Source organism: Meles meles, chromosome 6 (genome assembly GCF_922984935.1).
Source record: "Meles meles chromosome 6, mMelMel3.1 paternal haplotype, whole genome shotgun sequence".
Classification (NCBI taxonomy): Eukaryota; Metazoa; Chordata; class Mammalia; order Carnivora; family Mustelidae; genus Meles; species Meles meles.
Window position 1 is genome coordinate 147,355,152 of NC_060071.1, and position 14,333 is coordinate 147,369,484.

The 14,333-nt window shown below is 40.6% G+C and overlaps 1 long non-coding RNA gene and 3 other non-coding genes across 14 annotated transcripts in view; all 4 read left to right on the forward strand.

Moving 5' to 3' along the window:
* The first annotated feature begins 7,709 nt into the window (after window positions 1–7,709).
* LOC123943113 overlaps window positions 7,710–14,333 on the forward strand; it is a 56,106-nt gene continuing 49,482 nt past the window's right edge. For 7 of the 11 annotated variants that reach the window (XR_006818572.1, XR_006818576.1, XR_006818577.1 and 4 more), the window contains exons 1-5: window positions 7,710–7,895; window positions 9,913–9,999; window positions 11,871–11,957; window positions 12,251–12,442; window positions 13,539–13,614. This is a non-coding gene — a long non-coding RNA (uncharacterized LOC123943113). The remainder of the gene's footprint in view (window positions 7,896–9,912; window positions 10,000–11,870; window positions 11,958–12,250; window positions 12,443–13,538; window positions 13,615–14,333) is intronic. The other 4 variants (XR_006818574.1, XR_006818575.1, XR_006818579.1 and 1 more) reach the window with 4 other exon arrangements.
* On the forward strand, window positions 7,782–7,853 carry LOC123945188. The gene has a single exon (XR_006819097.1). It is a non-coding gene; the product is annotated as a small nucleolar RNA SNORD113/SNORD114 family (small nucleolar RNA).
* LOC123945180 lies at window positions 10,586–10,660 on the forward strand. The gene has a single exon (XR_006819090.1). It is a non-coding gene; the product is annotated as a small nucleolar RNA SNORD113/SNORD114 family (small nucleolar RNA).
* LOC123945191 lies at window positions 14,207–14,279 on the forward strand. Its single transcript, XR_006819099.1, has one exon. It is a non-coding gene; the product is annotated as a small nucleolar RNA SNORD113/SNORD114 family (small nucleolar RNA).

The window sequence follows — 14,333 nt, forward strand, 5'->3', positions numbered from 1 at the left end:
CATAGGAGGGTGGGAGAAGATGACAATTTTCGAGTTGGGAGGGGAGAGGACGGCTCAGTCGTTCATGTTACCATCTTTGCAATGTGGACACGTAAAGTAAAGGGAAAAGCAAAAACCTGTTACCAATGTGCTATTGACAGGAAGCACAGCCGGACCAGCCAGAGGTACACTGATCAAGGACATCGAATGTCCTTCAGCATTGTGGGACAGGTACATATAGAGGAACCTTAGTAAGAATCATTCCTCTCATTCTTGGCATTTGTGATTCGTGGCTATGGACTGTATTATATGCGCGTAAAAATGATGCAGAAAGGACGGTGTGAATGAGGAAGACGGAAGATGCCAAATTTTAGGGCATCTGGGTGGCTCAATCAGTTAAGCGTGTGCCTTCGGCTTAGGTTGTGTTCCCAGGGTCCTGGGATTGAGCCCCTTGTTAGACTCAGTGGGGAGCCTGCTTCTCCCTCCCCCTCTGCCCCTCCTCCCCCTGCCCTTGCTCTCTCTCTCCCTCCCTCATAAATAAATAAAATCTTTAAAAAAAATTGCCAAGTTCTGATCAGTGATGAGTACCCTGGGGTGTCTGAATTAAAGATTTTGATGAAGCCCCGTAGCTCTGAGGTCACTCCGAGAGGTCTGGTTATACCCTCTGTGGTGAACGTACTTGCAAAGCACGAGAAGAATATTCAGGGGTCCTGCTCTTAGGCTTTGTGTGGGTGTACGAGGTTTTTAATCACAAATGAAGTAACGCCCGGTTAAGGAAAGAGATGAAGGGATGAATGATGACAAGGAAAGGAACACATCATTCAATTATGAGAGTATGTTTCGAAACCTTTCGGAAGCAGTGAGGTCTGGGAAAATAAGTAGGTCAAGGTTTTACTCTATTCAGCAGGGAACAAATGGTAAGTTATGCCCAAGATTGGATGTTGTGAATATGAATTGATGGTGGGTTTGCTGATGGCTCATTTTATTAAGAAAAGGGAAAGATGTTTGTCTAGGTAAATAATAAGAGGCTAATTGAAAAAAATGGTTATGGACCAGTGATGAGAATAGGTCCTATAACAAGATGATTTACTGAGAGCAAATGACCACACGTTAAAGTTTTGTCCAGTGAGTTATAATTACAATAATGACATATTACGTGTTATTGTAAGCGTATGAATAGACTCATATTTTATTTAAAAGTTGAAAATCATACTCTAGTTAGAACCCGTATTATGGAATAAGGATAATGATTATCCTGTTTCACACTACTGTTGGCATATTAAAAAAAAGCTAGGCTTTTCCTGCTTTGTATAATGAACACAGACAGGCACACATAGTAGTTACTGCCTTTCTGAGGGGCTGCCGAGTTTACCATTTTTCGTTTTCTTTTTCTTTTTTCTTGTTTTTCTAAATTGAAGTACAGTTAATGCACGATGTTGTATTAGTCTGGGGTGTACATCGTAGTGATTTGACAGCTCTGTATGTTTCGCTTGCCGTAAGGGAAGTTAACTGTGTTTGCCTTTTCTTTCTTTTTTTTTATTTGGAGAAGAAAAAGAGAGGGAATGGGGAGAGGGATAGAGGGAGGGAGAGAAACCTTTTTTTTTTTTTTAAAGATTTTATTTATTTATTTACACAGAGAGAGGTCGCGAGCAGACAGAGAGGCAGGCAGAGAGAGAGGGGGGGAAGCAGGCTCCCTGCTGAGCGGAGAGCCCAATGCGGGGTTCAATCCCAGGACCCTGAGATCATGACCTGAGCGGAAGGCAGACACTTAACCCGCTGAGCCACCCAGGTGCCCCAGGAGAGAAATCCTAATGCAAATTCTCTGCTGAGTGTGGAGCCTGACATCGGGCTCGATCTCAGAACCCTGAGATCCCGACCTGAGCTGAAATTAAGAGTCAGATGTTTGATCAGTAAACCACCCAAGTACCCCTGCCTTTAGTTTATATAATGAACAACAGAGGAAATTGTTCCATGAGTAATTGAATGAATGAATGAATGGATACATTAAGTAGAGTCAACCATGGGCCATTAGTAAAAATATTCTGTGAAACAAGAATTGAAATTTATCCAGTCAGTACAGGAAAGACCCATTGAAAAGGAGAATGTAGATTTTTTACCCTATGTCAAGTACATGGGCATGTTTATAATGTTTGTTACTTGCAGGTTGAGTGGTCGATGTGATGGTGTTCATTATGTTATTTAAAATTAAAATTAAATGATGGAGTAAATAAACAGTAGTGATATTCTTGAGCCAATGAAAAGAAGGGCAAGTTTTATGTGTAATCTAGAACTCCATAATTAATATCTTTTAAACATACTTAAATTTATGATTTTTTCATCTTTATTATTATTTTGGTTTTTTTTCCATGATTTTTAAAGCCTGATTTTTATCTCAGAATTAAGGCACTATAGTTGATTAAATCATATCTAGTGATGAAGGTGCTGCATCTGGGGTTAAGGAGCAGAAATACCGAGGCGAGTAATAGTCAGAATTTATGTCCTCAGGGGAACTTGCTCAAAGGGGTTCACTGAAGTATTCCAAGAAATAAAGAGCCACGTAGAAGCGTCACATTGAAGAGTTCCGCGTATTACCTATGACAGGAATAGATGAAGAACCCTAGATCATGATGATTCATTCAATTTTGCACAATCGAGGACTCCTTAAGAAAAGGTGGGAGGTGTTTCATACGAGTTCCTACACGGTCCTTACAGGACCGTGGATTTTAACATTCATCCCTTCAGATGATTCAGGGAGCACACGTGTGCTGCTTGGAAGGGCCACTGCAAAGGAGATCGGAGGTATTCGCTTTAGGAGAAACTGAGCTTATGAATAGATCTCGTCATAGGCAAGACACTGTTTTTGAGCTTTTGTGATTTGTGTGTATTGACTCTGTTGTTATTGGAAGAGTTTGTGAAACAGTAAACAAAAGGGTAAAAGACTGAAAGAAAAAGAATGCAGAGTTGGGGACAGGGAAGGGTCCTGGAGCAGGGTTTGAGTCTGAATCTAAAATTGTACAGGATGTGGGGGAAGGGGACCCTCTTGCACAGTTGGTGGGAAGGGGAGCCGGCGGAGGCACTCTGGAGAACAGCACGGAGGCGCCTCAGAAATTAAAAACTAGAACCGAGTCGCAGTCTAGCAGTTGCACTACTAGATATTTACCCAAGGAGTACAAAAATACGAATTTAAAGGGACACAGGCGCTCTTAGGTTTGTGGCAGCAGTAGGTACAGTAGTCAAGATACGGAAGCAGCCCGGGCGGCCGCGGATGGATGAAGGCATAAAGGAGAGGTGATGTGTAGCTGTATACCGAGGACCGCCACTCAGCCATCCAAAAGAACGAAATCTTGCCATTGGCAACGATGTGGATGGAGCTAGAGAGGATTATGCTAAGTGAAATATATCCGTCGAAGGAACAGAAATACCTTACGGTTTCACCCGTTTGGAATTTAAGAAACAAAAGGAGCATAAGGAAAAAAGAGAGGCAAAGTGGGAAATAGACTCTTAACGACAGAGGACAAACTGATGGTCACCGGAGGGGGGGGGGCGGGGTCGGGGACCAGGTGATGGGGATGAAGGAGGGCCCTTGCGATGAGCTCCGGGTGTCGAGTCACCTTATTGTACACCTGAAACTGGTCGCACACCGTAGGTTAATTATACTGGAATTTAAATAAAAACTGAAAAAGATAAAAATAAAAAATAAACATGGAACAAACAAACAAAATTGTGTTAATCCTTGTCCGGAAATGTGCGGACTCCTGTGAACAAGAGAAAAGGTAGAGTCTTTGGCAAATGGACTCCTGAACGGATAAGGAAATGTGTAAATGAACAGAGGTAAGGAGGGCCACACGTGGACCAACTGTGAAGTTGTGTAATAAAACGAAGATTGTGTTTCGTGTATATTTAAAGCACTGGGTTCCACAGACAATCTTCCGTAAGGACAGGTATGGACAGATAGACCTGAGAGTTCATGTTGCTGCTTTGATTCTTTGTTTGGTGGTTTTAGTTAAGAGGGAGCAAAAAAAAGGGCTTACAGAAATAATCGATTGTTTCCATATTGTCTTATTGAGAGGAGAGGGCCAGGCGTGAATCCATACAGAGGATGCACCATGTGACCAGAGTTACAGTCAATAGAACCGTATTCAGTAGTTTAATTTTTTTTAAATCAAAAGAAGATCTAATTATCAGCTATGTCTCTGAGCCGTGAGCATGTAGACTGGATATTTAATATTCCCGTTCCGTGCCTTGGTTTTCATTGATACTGACATACTGTCATAGGGGAATGAACGAGTGCATTTCTATACAGGTTAATTATTCAAAAGAAGGCTGAGCAAAGGCCAGGGAGGAATTTGTGCTATGAACCAAAGATAATGATTGCTCCGTCTATACCCAAATGTTGTCTAGATTAAAAAAAAAAATAGAACTCGCAGCTCCTTCCACTTTGGGTAAAGTGCACATAGAAATTTCTTTTTTAAGTTCTCATTTACGTTCCAGTTGGTTAACAGGCAGTGTGTTATTACTACGTTCGGTGTACGTGGAAATTTGCCTGGGGAAAGTCTTCAGAAAAATGGGTATGTAATTGACTTATTTTATGCCTAATTATATACATGAATAAATAAATGAATCAGTAGACACCAGTCAGAAAAATTTGTGCTTCATTGGTGGGAATATGCAATAAAATAAAGATTTACATTTACCCAGGTTTGTTCAACTGAGGTCCATTAAAGCAACCACTGAGTTGTGAAATTTATGGAGAGGGAGTATGGAGACGGATATTTATGGTAGATAATGGTTCGTATTATCATGCTGGTGTTAATTGTGTGGTTCAACGAGAAAAATTAAGTAAGTCAAGAAATAAGAGTGATTCATGGACAATGATAACATTCTAAAATGACCCACATTCGTGATTGATCTGATATGGCCACACTTATCTTCGCTTAAAAAACAAATCTAACTGTAGGCTCTTTCTCTCTTTGCGAGTCTGCATTTTCACCAAGTTAACACACCACAGATGATTTAACCATTCTCGACTGCTAAAGATCTTGGCTTTCACAACCCGTGTGGGGAAGGAAAGAAGAAACTGATGTAAGTAGCAGAGTGTTACATTCTTGGGTTGGGAGGTTGGTTTATGGGTGTTGCTTGGATTTTCCGAAGTGATGAATGGGTAGATTAATAAGTAAAGCCAAATAACACCAGCACAGACCCAAGTTGGGATTTATGATTAATCGGATTCAGTACTACTGAAATTCACTAAGAAAGAAACAGGGTGTCTCCTTTGTTTTCAGGGTTGATCCCCATTGTGTTTCATTTTTGCATTGCAGTACATTTGAGTACTTCTCCATTGATAAAGATGAACGCTGTGGATTTCTTGAGGAAGGAACACACAAGATGGGCAAAATGGTTGATGTGCTCCTTGGGGAGAAAGAGTAAAGGTCCCATATGGTTATTTCTTGAAGCATCTTTAAATGTAAAAGGGCCAGGCACGGACCAACGAAATTGATAGGAAGCAAGGATGTTAGCTAATTTAAATTTGCAAAGAGCATCCATATACTTCGCAAAACGAGTCCTTGTCTATTAGCACTGCGGGAGTTGGGTGTAGAGCCAGTTCTCGGTGATATGCAAAGACGTCGTTCTTGGGATTATACTGTTATTCGTGAATCAGTGGATAATGAGATAAGCAATTCATAAATAAAGGAAGAAATCTACGAATGATGAGTATTCGGAGATGTATGAATCCAAGATTTTTTTTTTTTTTTTTTAAAGATTTTATTTATTTATTTGACAGACAGAGATCACAAGTAGGCAGAGAAACAGGCAGAGAGAGAGGAGGAAGCAGGCTCCCTGCTGAGCAGAGAGCCCGATGTGGGGCTCGATCCCAGGACTCTGGGATCATGAACTGAGCCGAAGGCAGAGGCTTTAACCCACTGAGCCACCCAGGCGCCCCTGAATCCAAGATTTTAATTAAACTCTAACTTTGAGGTCCGCTAGGAAAAAAAAAATCTAGTTATTTCTTCTGTGAGAGAGGGACTTAAACGCAGAAGTTAAGAGGAGTCGGTGGTCTGGCCCTGAGCTCTGGTTCTTAATGTCTGTGATCGCTGTCCTAAGTACAGCAAGGCAAGAGTGAAGGTGAGTGAGGGAATGATCACCGACGATGTGCGTCTGCAGTGGAAGCAGGAATTATTACATTATTCCCCGAAACTCTGGGTTCCAGCATCTGAATCCATCAGGTCTTTTTCCATAAGGAATGTGCGTCTTATTCCGTGAGAATCTGTGTGGTTTCTGATTTCGGGTAGGTAGCTGGTGGTTGGTTCTGTTTAGAAAAGGAACAAATCAAATCCTTCACACTCAAAACAATTGCTTAGGTAAGTGCCTAATGGAAAGAAAGCCCAGGATGGACTGATACTGAGAATAGGATCGTAGCTGTGACCAAACAAATGCTGTTCATTATCATTTGAGACAACAAAAAGGAGTCTAACAGGTTATAACTGTGGACAGTGAACATACAGATACTAGTATTAGTCAATGTTGTCCCATGCTCAGTTTGCCTTCATTTTGTACTGTTAGAAGTTATTGAATAAATGAGTTCATATATTGGTTATTTAAAATAAGGCAGAGGAGGGGCGCCTGGGTGGCTCAGTGGGTTGAGCCTCTGCCTTCTGCTCCCGTCATGGTCTCAGCCTGGGATCAAGCCCCACGTCAGGCTTCTTGCTCAGTGGGGAACCTGTTTCCCCCAAGCCCCCCCCACCACCCCGCTGCTCTGCCTGCTTGTGATCTCTCTCTGTCAAATAAATAAATAAAATCTCAAAAAAAAAAAAAAAAAGGACAGAGGAACCCGTGTCCTGAAACAAATATAATGATTAAACCATTTTAGAAGAAGAGGAAGAAATCTAGACTTAATCCCACTTTGGACAGAGTGGCTCTCAGCTATTGCAGGAACTGGTATTTCGGTTTTGGAGTACTGGTGGGTTTTACTCGTTTTCCTCAACAAAATGAATAAATAATCAAATTATTCTTTGACTAATTAAATAAGAGAGAAACATGATTGGATCAGTAGCTAGGGTTACATTAGGGTGAACTTTAGATCAATGCTTCATGGTATATATGCTCTGAGCAAAGCATGAGTGTGGCCCCTTGAAAAAGATGAATGAGGCTGGGAACCACGTAGTTAGGCAGTATCCAGGTGGATAGAAGGACTAGTTACATTTAGTTATTTCACGACTAGTGGGTGGTAGATTTCACACTGTTCACTGCATAAGTGAAAAAGTAAATGATAAATAAGTCAATAAAAAAGGGAGTCCTTGAGTCAGTAATGAGAATTTGGTAGCAACTAAGGTTTATTCATCTTGTACCTCTTGCCTCGAGTCCATTAAAAGAAGTTCAGTCTCTGCTGTTCTGTTCTTTATAAAAAGTGTCCTTTAATTCATGCAACAGAAACACTATAGCTGATTTAATTATTCAATGGTACTAAAGATTTTAGTTTTTACCTTTGTGGGTAAGGAGCCTAGAGACTGTAGTAGATTATAGTCAGAGTTCATGCCCTCGGTTTGGATGGTTCGTTATGGCATTATGTCAGAGGAATAAATGCTTAACACCTGAGTAAAATGAAAAGGTGCCATGGAGGGACCAGTAGTGGAAACTAAACAATTAATCCAACTCAGAACAATTAGGGTTTATTAAACATCATGGAGGACTTTTATTCATTTTTAGGGCTTTTTAATGTTATAGTTTGTATCATGGTTAATTTAAACATTTTTTCAGTGATAAAGATCTAGGCCATTTATCCTTCAACTGTCAGGAAGTAAGTTTGGACCAATGATGAGTTTCCTGGGGTGTCTGAATCAATGATTTTGATTAAACCCTATAACTCTGAGGTCAGAAACCTAGTTAATGCCTATATGGTGAATCAGCTTACAGCAGAGGTTAGTAATATTCAGCATTTTGCTCTTAAGTTATGAAGGTTCATAGGTCTGGGTTGTTGCACTCTAAGTGAATTAATAAATGAATAAATAAAGACAGAAATAAAGACAGAGAGCCATATGTCCCCCAATTACGAGAATGTTAATGTGTTTTTTTTATTAATATTTTCTGAAGTATCCAGAATATATCCATAATATCCATAATATATTGATTAAATCTGATCCCTGTTTGGGACAGGAACATACGCAGATGAGTACCGGGAAATTCGTGTGTGTCGTTCTGTGTGGTCTTTAAGGTGCTGGTTGCTTGTTGAAAACAAGAAAACATGCTCTGGTTGGTTATAGCTGGGGATAATGAGCATATGAACAGCTGTTAATTCTATTTAAATTTCTAATCCACTTTGTTTGTAGATATTGATGATACTGTGAGTGAATGTATAAATACGTTTATGCCTCAACCAATTATTTTGAAAAGGGTACAGCAGGATTTTCTCAATCCCTCATTACTGACATCTTGGGCTGGATAATTCATTGCCGGGAAGGCCGTCTGTACATTGTAGAATGTTTAGTAACTTCCCGGCCTCTACTCGATGCCACTATGGACACCCACTTCCCCGCCCTCGCCGGTTGTGACAGTCAGAAATATCTCCAGACATTGGTAAATGTCCTCTGGTAGCAGATTTTTTTTGTCTTAGTTTTAGTCTTTTTAAAAAAATTCTTGATTTAAATTCAGATTAGTTAACATATATCGTATATTCATATCAGAGGTAGAATTCAGTGATTCGTCAGTCGACTCTCACGCCCAGTGCTCACTCCATCACGTGCCCTCCTTAATGCCCGTCACCTAGTTACCCCATCCCCCCACCCACCTCCCCTCCAGCAACCCTGTTTGTTTCCTAGAGTTAAGAGTTTGTTACAGTGTGTCTCCCTCTCTGTTTTCATCGTATTTTAGTTTTCCTTCCCTTCCCCTATGTTCACCTGTTGTGTTTCTTAAATTCCACATATGAGTGAAATCATGTGGTGTTTGTCTTTCTCTGGCTGACTTGTTTTGCTTAGCATAATACCCTCTAGTTCAACCCACATTACAGATGGCAAAAGGTCATTCTTTTTGATGGCTGCATAGTATTCCATTGTGTATCTATACCACCTCTTCTTTATTCATTCATCTGTGGATGGACATCTGGGCTCTTTCCATAGTTTGGCTATTGTGGACATTGCTGCTATAAACATTGGGGTACAGGTGCCTTTTGAATCATTATATTTGTATCCTTTAGGGAAACACCTAGTACAATTGGTGGGTGGTAGGGTAGCTCTGTTTTCAACTTTTTGAGGAGCCTCCATACTGTTTTCCAGAGTGGTTGCACCAGCTTGCGTTCCCACCAACAGTGTAGGAGGGTTCCCCTTTCTCCGCATCCTCGCCAGCATCTGTCGTTTCCTGACTTGTTAATTTTAGCCATTCTGACTGGTGTGAGGTGGTATCTCGTTGTCTTTTCTGATTTGTCGTGGCATGAGTTATCACAGAGACTGTAAAATAAGGATTTATTTTATTTTTTATTTTTTAAAATATTTTATTTATTTATTTGACAGAGATAGCGAGAGCAGGAACACAAGCAGAGGGAGTGGGTTGTGAGAGGGAGAAGCAGGTTTCGCACAGAGCAGGGAGCCCGCTGTGGGGCTCGATCCCAGGACCCTGAGATCGTGACCTGAGCCGAAAGCAGACGCTTAACGACAGAGCCACCCAGGCGCCCCATAAAATAAGGATTTAAATGTACCCAGTTCTGCAAAAGAAACATCTGTGAAAATCATTTTTTGTTTTGTTTAAATTATTCATATGTAAAGATATTTTGGATAGGAACTGTTTTTATCCTTATGTGGTAGATTCAGCCGTGGCTAGTACATTACTTAAATGTGGAAGCAGTGTACTAGAGTAATTAGAGAAGTACCAAAATTTATCACTACCTCATTCCACATACTTACCGCACATTAAGAACCTACGTTAATTCTAGTTTTTCCTCCACAGAATAACCGTAAGACAGCAGACTTACTCCTTTTCTAAGAAACAACATGTTGGCAGTTAGCTCTGTGTGTAAAGACCGTAGACAGAAATGTAAGTAAGACTCAGAATTCCCGTCCCGGCTTGGGAGGCTTTGTTCGTGAGTGTATGTTCGAAGAATCCGTGTCCATAAAAGAAATAAAAATCTCCAAATATGGACCAGTGATGGGACTATGTCATCAATACTACTTTTAATCTAAGTTGGCACATTCGAGGTGTTTAAAAAGATAGTCGTTTCGTTCATTCTCAGAACTACTTGATGCTTCATTTCATCCACCTCCACAGAGGACTCGAACATTCCCATATGGGATAGTGCCGGCCGGCAACTGTTTGTGTGGCAGCCTATAAGCCAACGGAAGGCTGTTTTGAGATGGGTTAAAGGTGGCGGTCTCATCAATTTCATGGAAACATCTCTAAAACGTGGGCAAATTAAATAAAACCACAGAAGGACCAGTGGTGAATGTGGATTTGCTACGAGGCATGGATAATAATTGATCACATGTGTTCTCTGAGGTCCATTGTAAAAGGAGATCGAGTCGGTTTGCTTTGTGGGGAAAGGGCCACTAGATCTTGTCCTGGAAATTTATAATTGTATTGTTATTCCTGGATAAATGAAGAGATAAAGGAAGAAAAACGTGCCTGGACCAATGATGAGTACCATGGGGTATCTGAAACAGGAGTTTTGATTAAACCCATATGCAACTCTGAGGTCCATTACAAAGAGACACGTAGTTATTTCCTCTGTGGGAAAGGGGCACACGGTACCCTGTGCTTGGGCTGTCGTGGTTCTTAGTAAATGCACTGTATTTTATTACAAAATTGACTCACAAAGAAAGAAAGTGTGTCGACGAAAAAAATAGGACAAGTTTTACACTTCCTATTAAGGGATGTAATGTAACATAGAGTAGTAGTGTTAAAATTTGGCTGAAACTCTGATTTCTCATAAAATAATAGTAAGTGAAAGGGGTCCGTGGTTATTTGTACGTACTACTCGGGAGTGTTTGTTGGTGCTGGGTCGCTGACTGATTCTTTTATTAAGGAAATGGCAGCACATTTATTCTAGACTAGTTGGTTAAATGACCACAGAGCTGAGTGCCAAGCGGAGACCAATGATTAGAATGATTTATATGAGAACACTCATCGTTAATCCAGTCTCTTTAAAAACTTACTTTTATTAAAACAATAAAAAAGAAGCAAGTCTGTTATTGACGGTCATGACTATGGCCAGACATGAATTTTGTACAGTGTTTTTGCCCAGTAGATAAGATTACAGCTATTCGTGTCTTTGTGTAAGGGAAAGAAAGTATAATTTTATATATCAATCTCTTTTTAAAAAGTCAGCAAACCAGGGACCAACTAGCACCACCTGTTTCAGTATGAGGATTTTGATTTCTCTTACTTTTCCACTGACAGATAGTCTAGGAAAAACTTTAGGCTTTTTTAGGTATATTGAGACCTTTCCAAATTGTTATAATTTGGTTCTGGGTTGGTGTTTAACAATTCCAAGTCTTCTTGAGAAAGCTGGTATTATTATTCACCGAATAGTAAAATCAGGCAGTAAATGAGTGAATCCATAAATCCATAAATACATGTAGTGGAGGATAGAACCAGGAAACAAATATGTTAAATTCTACACAGGTGATCGTGCTCCCCCTACGTAGGTAGCAAATAAAGTCAGATTTCTCTAATTGGTGATTTTTGTTTTAGTTTGTGTTGAGCAAGGAATTCAGCAGTATTCCTATTATTCAGTAGAAATTTAAGTAAGTCAGAGAGTACCATCTTCGGGAAGATGATGAGAATGTGGTAGGAAATAGAGCTGCTGGTTCCCTGTTCCCCTTCACAAATTTCAGTTGAAAAAAGAGACGTCTGTTTTCATTGTGTTTACAAATTGGCTTTCCTTCCCCCCCTTCTTCCTTTGTTTGTAGAACGAACAGAAAGCTGATTTAATCATTCTCTCATCCGGAAGACCTGGCTGATAATTCTGGGACTAAGAAGCGTAAAAACTTATATATGTAAATATCAATGTTTGTGTTGAAGGCTTAGGTGGGGTTATTTATGGGAGCCCATGGAATTAGTTCAATGAAATAACTAGTGAAATAACATTTGAAATTAAGGAATGCCAATCCCGACCCTGTGACTGGAAAGGGTCACGAATTAAAATTTATATTTACTTTGACTCATCTGAACTGTGGACCGTTAGTAAAGTGATGGAGGGCTTTTTACATATTCTCAAAGTCCTATATCTTCCCATTTAATACTCTTGCCCCATTTGCTTAATACATTCCTTAATTATTAACCCTTGCAGCTAGAATGCCTCCGAAGATGGCAGATGTCACCTTCGTCCCTTGTGGATTGAGATGATAGGTCTCTGGTTGTTGATGACACCAGCTTTCATGTGTGGGCAAGTCAGGTGACAAGGAGCAGGACGACACTGGTCCTAAGTTAGGGACTGATACTGAAGCCAGCGTGCTGATTAATCAGAGGTTCCTTGTGAAAAGTTGAGTGACTGTTTGTTCTCCATGAATGGGGGCCATGAACAGATCCTGGTTGTCTTTCGGGCTTTTGTTCTCAGTTTTGTGTCATTAAAGGTTATTGATTGCCTAACTGTTGTCCGTGAATCTGGGAATGAATGAGCCCGTTCAAGAAAGCACGAGTGAGTGAGGGAGCCAGCGGCCCCCATCAGTGATGACTACTGGTGGAGGCTTTCCAACCCACACCTGTGAAGAAGCCCTCTGGAGCTCTGATCTCAGGTCCATTCCGGAGAGGGAACCCGTCAATAGTCTCTGTAGAAATTAGCTAATAGGAGAAGTTAGGAAAATTCAATAAACTTGCCCCAGGCTTTTGTGGTTCATGGATATGGATTGTATTATTTCAAGTGAATCAATGCATGAATGAATAAAGAAATGAGTTCATGAAACACTGAAAGCCTCCTCATGGGACAATTAGCAGAGTGCAGTGAACACTATTAATATCAATACAGTCTTGAAGGAAAATGGAAAGGCTTACTCTGTAATCCCCTTTTATATGGAAACTAATATGTGTCTGTAGCTCAGGGCCAGGGTTTGGCGCTTCTGCGGCTTGCTGGGGTGGGGGTTAAACTAAGAGAAAGGAAGGTGTTTGCATCATTCAATAATCTGTTAGATAACCATCTTTTTTTTTTTTTTAAGATTTTATATATGTATTTAACAGAGAGAGAGAGAGACGAGAGAGGGAACACACACAGGGGGAGTGGGAGAGGGAGAAGCAGACTCCCCACTGAGCAGGGAGATGGACTCTGGGCTGGATCCCAGGACCCTGGGGTCATGACCTGAGCCAAAGGCAGATGCTTAACGCCTGAGCCCCCCAGGTGCCCCGATAACCGTCTCTGTAATAGGTGTTGACCTCGGTGGATGAATGTAACTCTTACTGATTTTAATCTTGGGCTAGGTGGTGGACTTGATAGTGTTTCTTATATTTTTGATCACTAAGAATTCCGTACTTGATTACTAAAGAATTGCACGTTTGAGCCAAAGTTCTTACTGGTATCTAGCTCTGTCTGATACACAGCTATTAAAAAATGCTAAATGTACCCGTATCTGCTTTTTCCCACCCAGAGTGAACAACAGCATGGCCGACTCAGTCATTAGCAAGAGTCATCACAGTCAACCAGGAGCGTGAAGACGGATGTAAGTGAGTCCCATAGTTTGCATTCTCTGTTTGTTCATGGGTGTTACCTGAAGAATTTCAAAGTAAATAATTGTGTACTGCACACACAAAATAAATAAAACTCTCCAAGTGTTGGCTGGCGATGGGGGTGAGTTATAAACCAAAAATGACGTCTAATCTAAATTAGTACAATGGAGGTAATTTTAAAAGAAGGTAGAAGGTCTATAATTTCTTTTCAGAGCAGTTTAGTATTCTTTATTTTTGCCGTGGCTGGTTTAAGCATTCCCGTATGGCTAGAGCTAGCGGACAGCTCTTCGGGGGCAGCCCAGAGGTGAGTGAAGATGGTGGTTTCGTTATTTTTCGTTGAACCATCTTTGACATATGGACAAATTAAATAAGAGAGGACCACATAGGAAGCAGCGCTAAATGTGGATTCGATAGAAAAGCAGGGAATTTGACTCTCCTGCCTGGGCAGCTTTGAGCGCCATTACGAAAAGATGAATTAGCTCTTCGGGGGAAAAGCCCAACATTCGAGGATCTTGTTTTTGGAATTTTGTGATTGTATTGTTATTTGTGAATCAGAAAACTAATCAATAAACAAAAAAATTTCCTAGCATGGACCAATGATGAATGTCATGGGGTTTCTGAAACCAGAATTTTGATTAAACCCGTCTGCAACTGAGGTCCATCACAAAGAAACACCTCATTATTCTCTTTGTGGGAAATGAGCCTACAGCATCTTA